Source organism: Paralichthys olivaceus, chromosome 24 (genome assembly GCF_024713975.1).
Source record: "Paralichthys olivaceus isolate ysfri-2021 chromosome 24, ASM2471397v2, whole genome shotgun sequence".
In the NCBI taxonomy this organism is placed as follows: Eukaryota; Metazoa; Chordata; class Actinopteri; order Pleuronectiformes; family Paralichthyidae; genus Paralichthys; species Paralichthys olivaceus.
The window spans coordinates 1129699-1143909 of NC_091116.1; the positions used below are offsets into that span (position 1 = coordinate 1129699).

At 39.3% G+C, this 14211-nt stretch overlaps 1 long non-coding RNA gene across 1 annotated transcript; it reads left to right on the top strand.

The window, feature by feature from the left end:
* The first annotated feature begins 996 nt into the window (after positions 1-996).
* On the top strand, positions 997-13783 carry LOC138406981 (uncharacterized). Its single transcript, XR_011240376.1, has 2 exons — positions 997-3757; positions 4119-13783. It is a non-coding gene; the product is annotated as an uncharacterized lncRNA (long non-coding RNA).
* The last annotated feature ends 428 nt before the right edge of the window (positions 13784-14211 follow it).

Sequence of the window (14211 nt, forward strand, 5' to 3'; positions counted from 1 at the left end):
CGGCTAACAATAGTCTTTGGCTTCCACTGACTGCATTTCCATTGGATTTGCCCTCAAAATCACTGCTTTTTAATGCTTTGTGAGTATGGGAAACATGGGGATTGTGACTTGATCAGGTGGGTGCAATGGTTTTTTTTGTCCACCAGATGGAGGTCATTGACCACTGATCACAACAGTTTTTTCAAGCTTCAACATCTTGAATCAACTTTATCAGTCTTCAAGTCAAGTCAACTTGTCACTTATCAATAATGCCATGTGTGCAGGAAATACAGAGAATTGAAATAGTGTTTCCCTCTTCCCGCACATTATTTTTTATTATTATTATTATTATTATTATTATCATTGTTATTATCATTACTATTACTATTATTTATCCAATTTAATTTAAATCAATTGAAACAATTCCTAAAAAAGTTAGACATTTTTTTAAACAAAATCACTTTCCTCACCTCGCTTCCCTCATGAAAGTGAGGGAGTAGGGGGAGGCAGAGTTCACAGCCCGAACAGGCGGGGGAGGGCTTAGCCCGGCCGGCTTCTCTCCCTGACTCTGCGCCCCTTATTATATGAATGGTATAAAAAAATATGAAAAGGAGGATTCTAAACCAAATCACTTTTATGAATGCTTTTTTTTTTTTAATAAACGAATGAATTAATAAGGAGATATTTTGAATTTTATTCCTAATTCTATTTTACAACTCAAACTACATTATAAACAATATTTTACATACAACAACAAGTTTTAAACTTGTACAAAATAACGTTTTCCTCTGATTGGCTCCACTACTCCCAAAGGATCATGGGAGTTGATTAAATAAAGAATTTTTCTCCATTCATTTCCCTTATATCAACCACCAATCCTCAAAAAAAGTTGGAATCATAAACAAATTACTGTCCCAATAAGGATTTCCCTAAAATTAAAAAAAATATTTTCAAACATACTCAGAAATTTCAATTACTTATGAATTTTTTACAACTTTAAAATAATTTTTTCTCCTTAAAATACACATCCCACTCTCAAACAATGAGAATTAAACTTTACAAATATATTTTATCCACTAATTAACCAAAAAATGGTAAATACACTGAGATTCTCAGACGTTTTGTTTTAACCACGATAAATAGGAACACGTGTGAGCAAGACTTCCCCCCCAAAATACATTACAAAACACAATAGAATGAAATACCACAATAAAATGAAATACTTGTTCTACTACTACTACTACTACTTATGGTGAGTATACTGATGACATGATGCTATTGTGATTGTTAATAACAGTATGTAACAATAATACTATATAATGATAATATTTATAATAATATAGTAGAAATATGTGTTGTGCTTCTGCTGCTGCTTCATTGGAGAAAAAAAAACATTCAGCCCCTCTGCCCTGTCCAAGATGAAACACTAAAACATTTGACTTCGGCTAACAATAGTCTTTGGCTTCCACTGACTGCATTTCCACTGGATTTGCACTCAAAATAACTGCTTTTTAATGCTTTGTGAGTGTGGGAATCATGGGGATTGTGACTTGATCAGGTGGATGCAATGGTTTTTTTTGTCCACCAGATTGAGGTCATTGACCACTGATCACAACAGTTTTTTCAAGCTTCAACATCTTGAATCAACTTTATCAGTGTTCAAGTCAAGTCAACTTTATGATCAATAATGCCATATGTGCAGGACATACAGAGAATTGAAATAGTGTTTCCCTCTTATCCCCGGTGATAACAAGAGTATAAATATTTCAGATATGGCGAGATGAACCAAATGAACGGTATAAATAGAAACAGAATTATCAGTGGAATATCAATAGAAATATGGCAATGTGAACAGAATTACAGTAAACATATAAATGAGATGCTCTCCAAAAAAAAATCCACCACTACAAACGTGCTCCTAACACTATTCTGGAGGAACAATTTGGACTTCCACACTTTTTCACTCCTGACCGTCCCCTATCATTATTATTTTCATTTATTGTTCACTTCATTTGTTGTTGTTGTTGCTGCTTTTTGGTGTGATGTTTTAAATCCATGTTTTATTTTGCTACACAGGACAACGCCTTGAATACATCGATTTTATTGCATTAATATACAATACATAATACAATCAAATGAAATACGACAATAGAATGAAATACAACAATAGAATGAAATACAACAATAGAATGAAATACTTGTACTTCTACTACTACTACTAATGGTAACCGTACTGATGACATGATGGTCGTGTGTTTGTTAACAACAGTATGTAATAATGTAATAATAACAACACACTTTGGATCTCTCTGTGTGTATGTAATTATAATAACACTATATAATAATCATATTTATAATAATATAGTAGTAATATGGGTCTGTTGTACTGCTGCTACTGCTGCTACATTCACTACTGACCGTCCCATTCGCTTATAATGGAGAGTGTTTTTCCCTGAATATCTCAGGGACCGAAGGTCGTAGCTGCCGGCCACTGCCACCAATGGAAAGAGCACCCCTGAAAATGGGGGGGTAGCCAAAGTCCTGAGTCTCTGGCACCCCGGAAAATAGCGTGTCCACGGAGCCGGACGCGGACACGCTTGGCTATTATCCCCTTACCTAACCCTAACCCCTAACCCTAACCCTAACCCTAACCCACCCACAGACACACACACACACTCATTTATTTATTTTAATAAATATCAATAACTATGTCATTGACGTGTCTTTTTTCTCCCATGTCCCTCTCTCTCTCATTGCAGGCATCTCTGACTCCAGAACTGAAGGAGTTATTATTATCTGACTTATCATCATTATTATTATTATTATTAACAACAATACTTAATTAATTATTATATGAATTGTTGCTGCTATCATTAATAATCAATAACTTCTTTACACTGTTATTGTTTAAATTTTAACTAGTCAGAGCTGATACCTGATGTTGCTCAAGTGTTCCGGTCTCTCTCGCCTCCTCCTCACCACTGTTTCTCTGCTCTCCCCAACCAGTAGAGGCAGATGACCATCCACATTGAACCTGGTTCTGCTAGAGGTGTCTCCCTGTAAGTGAGGTAGTTTTTACTCTTCACAGTTGCCAAAGTGCTTGCTGATTGTGGGAACTGTTAGGTTTCTCTATATTAAGCAAGATTTTAAGGTCTTGACCTTCTATGTAAAGTTCCTTGAGATAATATATATTATCATTTGGCGCTATACAAATAAAATTGAATTGAATTGAATAGGTGATGGGAAAATAATAACAATAATTAATTGAGCAGTAGTATCGCAATATATTCAGTAAACTGTACAAAAATAATAATATGTTTTTTCTTCTTTCATGAACATATTTTCCACTTCATATTATGCACACATAAAATTAACAAAACATTCATAGCATCTGTAAACAATACTATATAACAACACTCAAGCATACTATCTATATAACAACAGATCTGAACTGTGTTTGTTCTCAAGTGGGTTGTTTTATACATTTTTAATAACGTTATACGGATCACATTATAGCGTGACATGTTTCTGGTTAAGATTAAAAGTATGCTGACAGAAATTTCATGCGTGCCCCTTTAAGGGACTAGTGACACTACAGGCAGGGCCTGCGTGATGCTGCAGCAGAGACCTGATGGAGAGAGCAGAGGAGAAAATGGAGAAAAACGAGCTTTAATAAGCAGAAAAAGAGTGAAAAAAGTTGATTTAGCAGTTGAAAAATATAACTTACCTGGTCGGGAACTGACGGGGATTTTATGAGAACTAAGTCACACTGGTTTTGGTGAGTTTTGTTTTTATTTTCTTGCAATTTTGCTGCGTTGTACCTTTTTAGCGGAAAGCTAATGCTAAAAACGTAGCTATTCACAAGGAAATGCTCCGTCATAACCTGTTTATCAGTAAATTTTTTGGGTTTATGAAGACTGTGAATGTTACAAAAGTGTCTGTAAGCTGTATAAATGAAAGGTATGCGCTGTAGTTTGTGTGGGAGACGGAGCCGTGAGTTGAAAGAGACCGCTCCGCTGCCATTTTGAGACGAAAAAACACCGTAGCAGTAACGTTACAAGTCAGAAACTGTGAAACATTTATTTGTGTGATTTGAGGATTTAAAAAGAGATTATTTGTGTTTATGACCTGTTACACAGGTCAGGTTTTTTGCTCGGTTTGAAGCTGGGTCGGAGCAAGGACTGTGCACACACAGACGGGATTCAAGATGGCGAGCCAGACCCAGACCTTCACCTTCAACTCATCTACTCCTTCGCGCTAGTGAGGAAATCTTCGGCTTATGGTGACTCGCCGCCAGAGTGGTAGGAGTATCAGGAACTAGTTTGATCTGAACTGATTGATTTATTATTATTTTCGGACTAAATCGAACTGAAACTTTTCATTGAACCGAACACTTGAACTCATGTTGAACTCGATTCGAAAGTGTCATACTTTTATTTGCATGTTGAGTTCATATTTTCTGAGTGTGATTGGAAATGATTGTGGTCCACTTTGATTTGATTATGTAACTGAAGGTATTCTCTTACATTTAAAAGAAAGGGAAAAAAGAGTTAACTCAGGAGGAAAAATTCTAAAAATAGATGCAACCTAGGAGAAAAAAGACTGGTTTAACTTAACTTAGATTAGCTTTACTGAAATAAACTAGGAGAACTAAAGAACGAAAGGAAAGAGTGAAATACTCTTTTCAATTATACTTGCCTTAGTATTAGGAACCTGCAGGGTATTTGTTTTGTTTTCTGTACTGTATTTTATATGTGTGTTTTGCATTCAGTAAATTGCCGGCCTTTTGTACTTAGAGCAACGGTCTCTGGTGTGATTATTCTTGCTTCCCACTCCTTAGAACCTAGAACTGGTCCAGTGGCGCAGTAAGTGGGGTGATACCGGTGCTACAAATTCAATTCAATTTTATTTGTATAGCGCCAAATGATAATATACATTATCTCAAGGAGCTTTACATAGAAGGTCAAGACATTAAAATATTGTTTGATATAGAGAAACCTAACAGTTCCCACAATGAGCAAGCACTTTGGTGACTGTGAAGAGTAAAAACTCCCTCACTTACAGGGAGAAACCTCTAGCAGAACCAGGTTCAATGTGGACGGTCATCTGCCTCTACTGGTTGGGGTGAGCAGAGAAAAATGGGGAGAGAAGAGAAACAGTGGGGAGGGGGAGGCGAGAGACCGGAACACTTGAGCACCATCAGGTATCAGCTCTGACTAGTTAAAATGTAAACGATAACAGTGTAAAGAAGTTATTGATTATTAATGATAGCAGCAACAATTCATATAATAATTAATTAAGTATTGTGGAGAAGTGCTCTGTGGATGATGGGAGTTTCCCCAGCAGTCTAGACTAGCAGCTTAAGGGATGGTTCAGGACTCACCTGATCCAGCCAGGCTTTATCAAAAAGGAATGTTTTAAGTTTAACTTTAAATGCACAGAAGGTGTCTGCCTGGTAGCTGAATGCTCTACCTCATGTTCTACTCTTACAGACTCTTGGAACCACACGAGAGCCTGTGTTTTGGGAACGAAAACACCTACTGTCTTCACCTACTGTAGATGGTTGAGAGAGAGTCTGAGCCAGGGACAGTAAATATGGTTGAGGTTCCATCAATAAGGTGAGTAATTAAAAATGTGATACCTTACAATATACTGTGATGTAAACTGTGTTCTGAGAATGTTTTGGAAATCTGTGGGGATTTATGTAGGTAACATTAATTTGACAACCTTTACCATTTCTATTGGGGAGCCAATTTCACGGCTATGCTCAGTATCAAATTCTAAATCCACATTAAAAAATTGGGGGGTAAAAAAAATGAAAAGATGAGGAGGGCAGTTGATTTTCATGTGATTTTTACTATGTTGTAGACTGGTTTGTTTTAAATGTCCCCAGGCAAAATGGAACGTGCGTAACTTGTAGGTACTACAGTACCAGTATAGTGCCTGGAAAAGATAATATTGGTTACATGCATGATGCCTCGAGCTGCAACTGACAAGTAACTCAGAAAGTGAGGGTAAACAAATGCACGTAAGAGGCATTGTCATCATCCACAGGGTCTTCTCCTGTGTCTTTTCACTCTGTAATGTGTATACTGATGACTGCCGCAGCTGGCATGACAACAGATTACTTTTCAAATTTGCTGATGACTCTGTGACAGTCAGTCTCCTCCATGCGGATGAGAACAGCCATGGTCCCATTGTGGATTGCGAATCTGTATTGTTGTGACTGCATTTTTACTACTAAATGTGACAAAAACCAAGGACATGAGTTTTAGGCATCAGCCCTCAAACTCTCAGATTACTATCATCAAGGGGCAGGTGGTAGACTTTGTAAAGAACTACGGTACAAGTACCATGGGATGATTATTAACTATGATCTCTCTGATGACTATGTCCCTGATGATGGCTGTTTGTATTACGGATAGCATGTGGCTGATCCTTTATTCAGTAGAACATGTAGTAACATGTCCATGTTCCATGCTGTTTATTTAAAAATAATTTACTTGTCTTCTTGTACAATGCTCAATGATATAGATATCCATTCCAGATTTCTGCATCATACCTTGGAATTGTATCCATAATTAATTATGAAAATAAATCCAGTTTATGATTTGTGATATATGACAATTTGATTCTGACTGATCATAATTCAAGGTCAGCTTTAATTTGCCTCAATTCAAGATACCTTAAATTAAGTTTAAAGTTAGAATGTCATTGTGGAAATCCTGAACTAGAATTGTGACTAATGAAGCATTGTGTTAGTTCATGCAGGACACGGAGTCATGTGCTCAGCTATACCGATAGGTTTATGGGTGCTCGTCAGTCACCCACCAATCACAGCCCATTCTCTCACCAAAGCGGTCCCTTTAAATACGACCTCATCCTCACTGATCCCTGCGAAGCTCTAACACTTTTAGCACTGTAATGGAAATTTTACATTCGTGTATGTATAATTGCATAAACAGACATGTATGTGGAGGACTGACCAAATGGTTGATTGTTCATCTAAAAGGGCAACTTTAAGGTTTACTGTGGTGGCTTAAGAGACTTGAGTTTAATGGCCTCGAGAAACCACAACTTTATGGTATCTCGTATCTCTGATTGGGATCAAACAACTGGGATCTCACAGGGGGGGAGTCATCCACAGAACATGTAAACAAAAGGACAGGATGTCTCCTCCACTGAGTGAAAATACAGAAGGGTAATATATACCTTTGCATGCTTAGTGGGAGGGGGCTGTGAGTTATAAGAACACAGATTCTCCTATGTTCTTTGCTCATTTGTGCATGTCAATCAGGTGATGTGTACTAATGAGTCCATCTGCAGATGGTGAATTAAACTTAAAAAAAGAAGTGTTTGACTTTGTGCTTGTTTCACAGAAACTGCCACCACAGCACCGAGTCCAAACACGGTTGTGGTAAATCATCTTAAACAAAAGTACCTTGCCTGCTACGCCCACTGGGCGCTCTGCATATGTCCCCTGTTTTATCTCAGCACACTGCTCGGCTAACCAGGGAACATCCAAAGAATGGAGCCTTCAGCGCCAATCATAACTGTGTCCCCATTTGCAACAAATGGGTAAAGCATGACAAAGGGTTCCTGACTGAACTCGGAATTAAATGGTTAATATCTGAAACTATAATAGTTCAACTGAATTGTAGATATCTAATGTCATTTTAATTCTACCATTACCTGTCTTGACATGTACTGTAGATGCTTGAGAGAGTGTCTGAGCCAGGGACAGTAGACATCACTGAGGTTCCATCAATAATGTGAGTATTGAAACACATGATATTTTACAATATACTGTGATGCAGATTCTCAGAAAGTTACAGAAATTTGTGGGGAAAAATTGTTTGCAGATGCTATGAATGTCGTGTTAATTTCTGACACTCAGTTCACATTTATAGAGTTGGCTTGTTTTGTCAAGAAATCATCCATGTAAATTAAAAGAACATGGAACAAATTATTTATCATGTATTGCTATATTTATTTCTTTACCATTTTCACTTTCAGTGTGGCCAGAGGCATTATGTTTTCAGCTTATCCATCCATCTGTCTGTCCCATTCATGTGAAAGCGATATCTCATGAACAACTACATCATGTAAGTCAAAGGTCGAAAGGTCAAGCTCACTTGACTTTGCATTGTTTTGAATACAAAGGAAATATCATTACATGTGGCACAAACATTCACTTGGCCTCAATGATGACTTGAATAGAATTCAGTTGTCAAAGATCAAATGGCAAGGTCACTAGGACCTCACAAAGCACACTTCTTGCCTTGTAAATGCGATACGCGCAGTACCTCAAAGTAATGGTTAATATTTACCAGTGTGTTAGGTGAATGTGTATATGTGCTCAGGAAACAATTTGTAATACGGTCTGTTCATGTAGCGTGAAGTAATATTGATAATTACATGACGACGATTAAGTTAACATAAGGCACATCAATCTCCTGCAATGCTAACTGTGCGCTGTCTGTGGAATAGTAGTACACCGTGGCTGTGGAAAAACTATGTGACTAGTGTTGTTGCAAGCAGTCTATTTTAAATTGATTTTTTCAGAAATAATTGCGTTACTGAGTGTACTGTTCTAAATTGTGAGTTGCAATATATTATCAGTATATTAGAAGTAAGCCGAGTTAAAGAATATTTTGTGAAATGCTATATTTGTTTATCTTACATGCTTATGTTTACTTTATTACTGGTATCCAAAGTTGTTTAATGAATGCAGGTGCTAGGTCACAGATTAGACATGTTAAATGTCTGTTTGGATGTACATTGTCTATAGTAATATTTCAGTATAGTCTATTGACGTATGTAATATTTCAGTTCTGTAGATATTCAGCAGTAATTGTACACATTGTGGCATTTGTATTTACAGTAGGTGGTTACCCTGATAATGAGTCATAATACACATGATCTGAGAAAAGTATGTGTCCATTTATCGTTCATTCAAATACTCCCTTTTTCAGGTATTTTACACTAGAAAAACAGCTTCCGGCTATGGCGACCTGAATGTAGTTGTGCTTCCTGGGTCCCAGGGGGAACCTCTACTTAAAACTTGGGGCCCCTGGGTGGTTTTGGGCTCGAACTGAGGTAGGAGGTAGGTGGAAAAAATTTGATCTTTTGACCTGCAACACCCAGAGCTTTAATAACACATAGGGAGCCTTCTGGGGTGAGAGGAGAGGCAGTGTGCAAAATGTCAGAGCTCTAGCTGGTCAGGGGCCCAAACTGCGAATCTTTGATATCATCTACATTTGCCACTGCCTGTTTATATCTTTGAATGACTTCTATTTTTGATATTTTATATTTCATGTTGAATGCTGTTTGCACCGGGGATAAGAGGGAAACGCTATTTCAATTCTCTGTATTTCCTGCACATATGTCATTATTGATCATAAAGTTGACTTGACTTGAACACTGATAAAGTTGATTCAAGATGTTGAATCTAGGAAAAACTGTTGTGATCCGTGGTCAATGACCTCCATCTAGTGGACGAAAAAAACCATTGCACCCACTTTATCAAGTCACAATCCCCATTATTCCTACACTCACAAACCATTAAAAAGCAATGATTTCGAGTGCAAATCCAATGGAAATGCAGTCAGTGGAAACCAAAGACTATTGTTAGCAGTAGTCAAGTGTTTTAGTGTTTCATCTTGGACACTGCCTTTGTTATTTGTCTGTAGCCATGTCCAAACTCTTCCACAAAGGGCCGAGTGGCTGAATGTTTTCTTGCCAATTCAAGATTCAACAATTTTTACTGTCAAATACACACAAGAACACACACGTTCCCCTGTGAATTGAAATTCTTGTGCTGTCCTTTCTGGAATACCAGGGGACCAAAATTGACATTCAAATACAATATTTACATCAAATACAATGAGAATATGAAACATGTTTAAGAGTAAGGTGAAAACAAGGGTAATGAGGTGAGTAGGGTGAGTATTGTGCAAAACTGAGCAGTGCAAATGTATGCAATGTAAATGTAAACAGTACATTTGGAAATAGTTTAATAATGGAGCTAGCTCTCCTGTGAACCCTGCCTGCGGTGGTAAATGCTCTGCAGAGAGGGCAGTGAGTTCTTGATGATTTTTTCTGCTGTCTTCGCCACTCTCTGCAGGCGTTTGCGGTCCATAGTAGATGTGCTGTCGTACCACACGGTGATGCAGCTGGTCAATATGCTCTCAATGATGCAGCTGTAGAAGTTGCTGAGGATCTTAGGAGTCATCCCAAACTTCCTCAGCCTCCTCAGGAAGTACAGCCGCTGTTGAGCCTTCATGACTAGCTGTGTGGTGTTTAATGTCCAGGTGAGGTCCTCACTGAAGTGGACCCCGAGGTATTTAAAGCTGAAATGAATGAAGCAGCAGCAGCACAACAGACACATATTACTACTATATTATTATTACTTTGGCTACCCCCCCATTTTCAGGGGTGCTCTTTCCGTTGGTGGCAGTGCCCGGCAGCTATGACCTTCGGTCCCTGAGATATTCAGGGAAAACACTCCCCATTATAAGCGAATGGGATGGTCAGTAGTGAAAGTTTCACCAAGTGTGGAGGCCCAAATCGTTCCTCCAGAATAGTGATAGGAGCATGTTTCAGGTCATTTGTAGTCTTGGTGGTGGTGGTTTATAGTGGTGGATTTGTTTTGGAGAGCATCACATTTATATTTGTACTGTAATTCTGTTCATACTACCATAATTATATTCCACTGATAATTCTGTTTATATTTATACTGTTCATTCTGTTCATCCTGCCATATCTGCCATATTTATACTCTTGATATGGTCTAGATTTGACACTGCCTCTGTGTGGCACAAAACAACTGGAAACAGTGGCTCTGCCTGCACAAAAGCACTGGAGATGACGAAAGAAGCTTCGAGCCACTTTGTGAAGAAAGGTTCATCTTCTGAACTAAAGTTGCAATTTTAAGCTTCTCTCGCCATCTCCAATGCTTTTGTGCACGCAAAGCCACTGTTTTCAGCTGTTTTGTGCACACAGAGCCACTTTATGAATAAATCACATGATGACCAGTGGAGAGACCTTGGACCATCATTTCAGACAGTCAGTGACTGGCATTTAACCATGACGCCTGATCTATTCACCTTGCATGAATGCTTTCAGTTTCAAATTTTCTCCAAATCAGTGTTTTCCTGCCACACGATCATTGTATGTGGTTGATGACTATCTCCATTTTCATATCATGTTGTCAAACCAATCAGATGTTCTCCTGCTTGTAGACTTGCCAGAAATGCTGTGGGCAAAGGACAAATACGATGTGGGCCTCATCAGAAACTGTGACCCAGTTACAATTACCCCAAAATCTGAATATCGACCATGTAAACAATGGTACCCAGTCAGACAGGAAGCTGTGGATAGGATACGCCCTGTTTTTGCATCTCTCCTGCAGGCTGGTGTAATTATCCCCTGCCCTGATTCGCCAGTCCATACTCCACTGTTTCCAGTTAAGAAAATCAGAGTGTTGTATATTGGGGTAGCGATGATGTGAAGATGATGAAGGAATCGCCGATTGACACCGTTTGATTGTTTGAAAGGTTTATTACAAAAAGTTCAGCATCAATACAAGCACTGCAATCTGCCTGGAGAGAGATCTGGGGCCAATGTGAATCTCTTCTCCCTAACAGCTTCAACTCCCCGTTTATATAGGAGAGTTGTTTTTGTGAATCTAAAGAAAACACATCTGGCTTTCATCCAGCCCACCTCATCTGTTTGGTAACAGGGAGGGAAAGGCACCAGCTCAAATTTAGGGTGACAGTTTAAGCCGTGACCTAATGCATTAATGTATACATTCAGTTTTTCTCAGAAAACCTAAACTTATAGGCCTCTGAATCCCTCAGGACCTATGGGCCTCAAACTCAGAGATCAGCTTCCTTTAAAGAGAACACAACACATGACATTTCAGACACCACAAGAGATAAAGGTCAGCCTATTGAGTGGTGATTTGTGCAGGATTTGAAGGCTGTGAATGACGCTGTAATTGCTCGATCACCCATTGTTCCCAACCCGTACACGTTGCTTTCCCAAATTCCGCCTGATGCAGAGTGGTTTTCGGTTGTAGATTTATCCAATGCTTTTTTTTAAACGTTCCTGTCCACAAGGACAGCCAGTACTGGTTTGCTTTTAACTTTGAAAACAAGGCCTACACATTCAGACGCCTTTGTCGAGGCTACTGTGAGCCTACTTCTCTGCTAAACTTGACCCAGTGGCAGCTGGCCCTCCACAAAGCTTGTGTGCAGTGGCCGCCTGTGAAAAAGCAGTTCTTGCCTCACGTGACATCGTAGGCTACTCTGACTTGACACTTCTTGTTACTCATGCTGTGTCTCTCATTCTCACAGAACAGAAGACCTCACATCTTTCTGCTGCTAGCTGTTCTTCTTGATATGCCCAACATCACAGTGAAACGCTGTTCAACCTTGAATCCAGCCACGCTTCTCCCGCTTCCAGATGACGGGTGGAGAACACAACTGTGTTGCTGAACTACAAGTCCAGTGTTCACCACAACCTGACCTTTCTGATGAACTATGACTTGATTCTGTATGTAAATGGGTCCGCCTCACGTGAACCCGGTCTCTGGTACTAACTTTGTTGGTTTTTCTGTCTATTCTGATAGTGACATTCTCTTCTCTGGTCCTTTTCCTCATCACCTCTCAGCCCAGGCAGCAGAACTCATTGTGCTCACTGAAAGCATGCAAATTGGCTACTGGTAAAACACTCACAGTTTACAAAGACTCCGGATATGCATTTGGTTTCACTCATGATTTTGGTGCTCTCTGCAGGCACAGGTAATTTTTGGTTGTTCACCATGGCCTCACCATTAGAAGGTAAATCTCACTGCTTAGTGATGGTCAACATGTGGTCAAAATGGGTTGAAGCCTTTCCTGCTTCAAAACAAACTGCAAGTGTAGTCACCAAAGCACTGTTACAAGACATCATTCCACAATGGGGGATTCCTAGCAGAATCTAAAGTGACAAAGCTGTCAAACAACTCAGCTCTCATCTAGGAATGGATGTGCGAACACACTGTGCATATCATCCAGCCAGTGGCGGAGCTTTGGAACGAGAAAATGCACACTCAAAACGAAGCTCGCAAAGTGCTGTGAAGACAGAGGTCTCACATGGACAAAGGTCCTGCCTCTGGCGCTGATGTATATGAGGATGAGAAAACGAACCAGGTCTAACCTTTCACCTTATGAGATTCTTTTTGCAACTCCTCCCCACATTGGTGCGGGTCTTTCACCCTCTCCACTTCCCGCCACAGACTTGTGTGATATGCATGATATGTTGTCCTATTGTTCTAACCTGACTAATGCTCTTTCAGACATCAGGAAACAGGTGACATCTTCCCTTCCTCATCCAGTGACTGAACCACTTCACGACCCCCGTCCAGGCGACTTCGTGGTGGTCAAAGACTTTCGGAGAAAGAACTGGTGCTCACTCAGGTGGCAAGGCCCCTACCAGGTGCTACTCACAACCCACACTGCAGTGCTGAGAGAGCCACCTGGATCCACACTAACCATTGCAAAGGAGTACTGGCTCCATCTGAACAGCTGACGCCTCCAGCTGAAACCACACACACTGATACTCCCACAGGTTGAGAATCACAGAGAGTGTCGTGTGATTAGCACATGAGCGTTCTGCCACAACAGTTGTCTCTTATGTTTCCTGTTTACCTGACTGTATAAAACCTTCTTCTTTCCCTATTCGGAGTTGTTCCACTCTGAGCATTCATGCTAAGTGTGAAACCCTCTGCAGAGCTTTCTATTAAATGACCTAAAGACAACTGTCTGAGAAACTCTTTATTTTACATCTCAAGATAAATTTCCACCACAAGTGTAACCACCTACTGTAAATACAAATGCCACAATGTGAAATTACAAGTGCAATAAGTACAAACATTTTTTTTTTACATAAAGAGTAATTGACGTTTGGAAAGAATTCAATCCTAAGGGAAGACTATACATTTTTCTCAGCACCACATCAAATATACTCCAGGATAGATAATTTTTTCATGTTCAGTTAGGACAGTTATAGGATCGAAAATTGTGAAATTGGAGTGAGAGACATATCAGACCATAGTCCTGTATATATGACTCTGGCTATGTCAAGAGAACAAAAATCAACACTTTGGAGGCTAAATATAAATGTATTAAAAGGACAAATGAAGGAAGAGTTTATTAAAGAAATTCAGTTATATGTGAGGGAGAATGA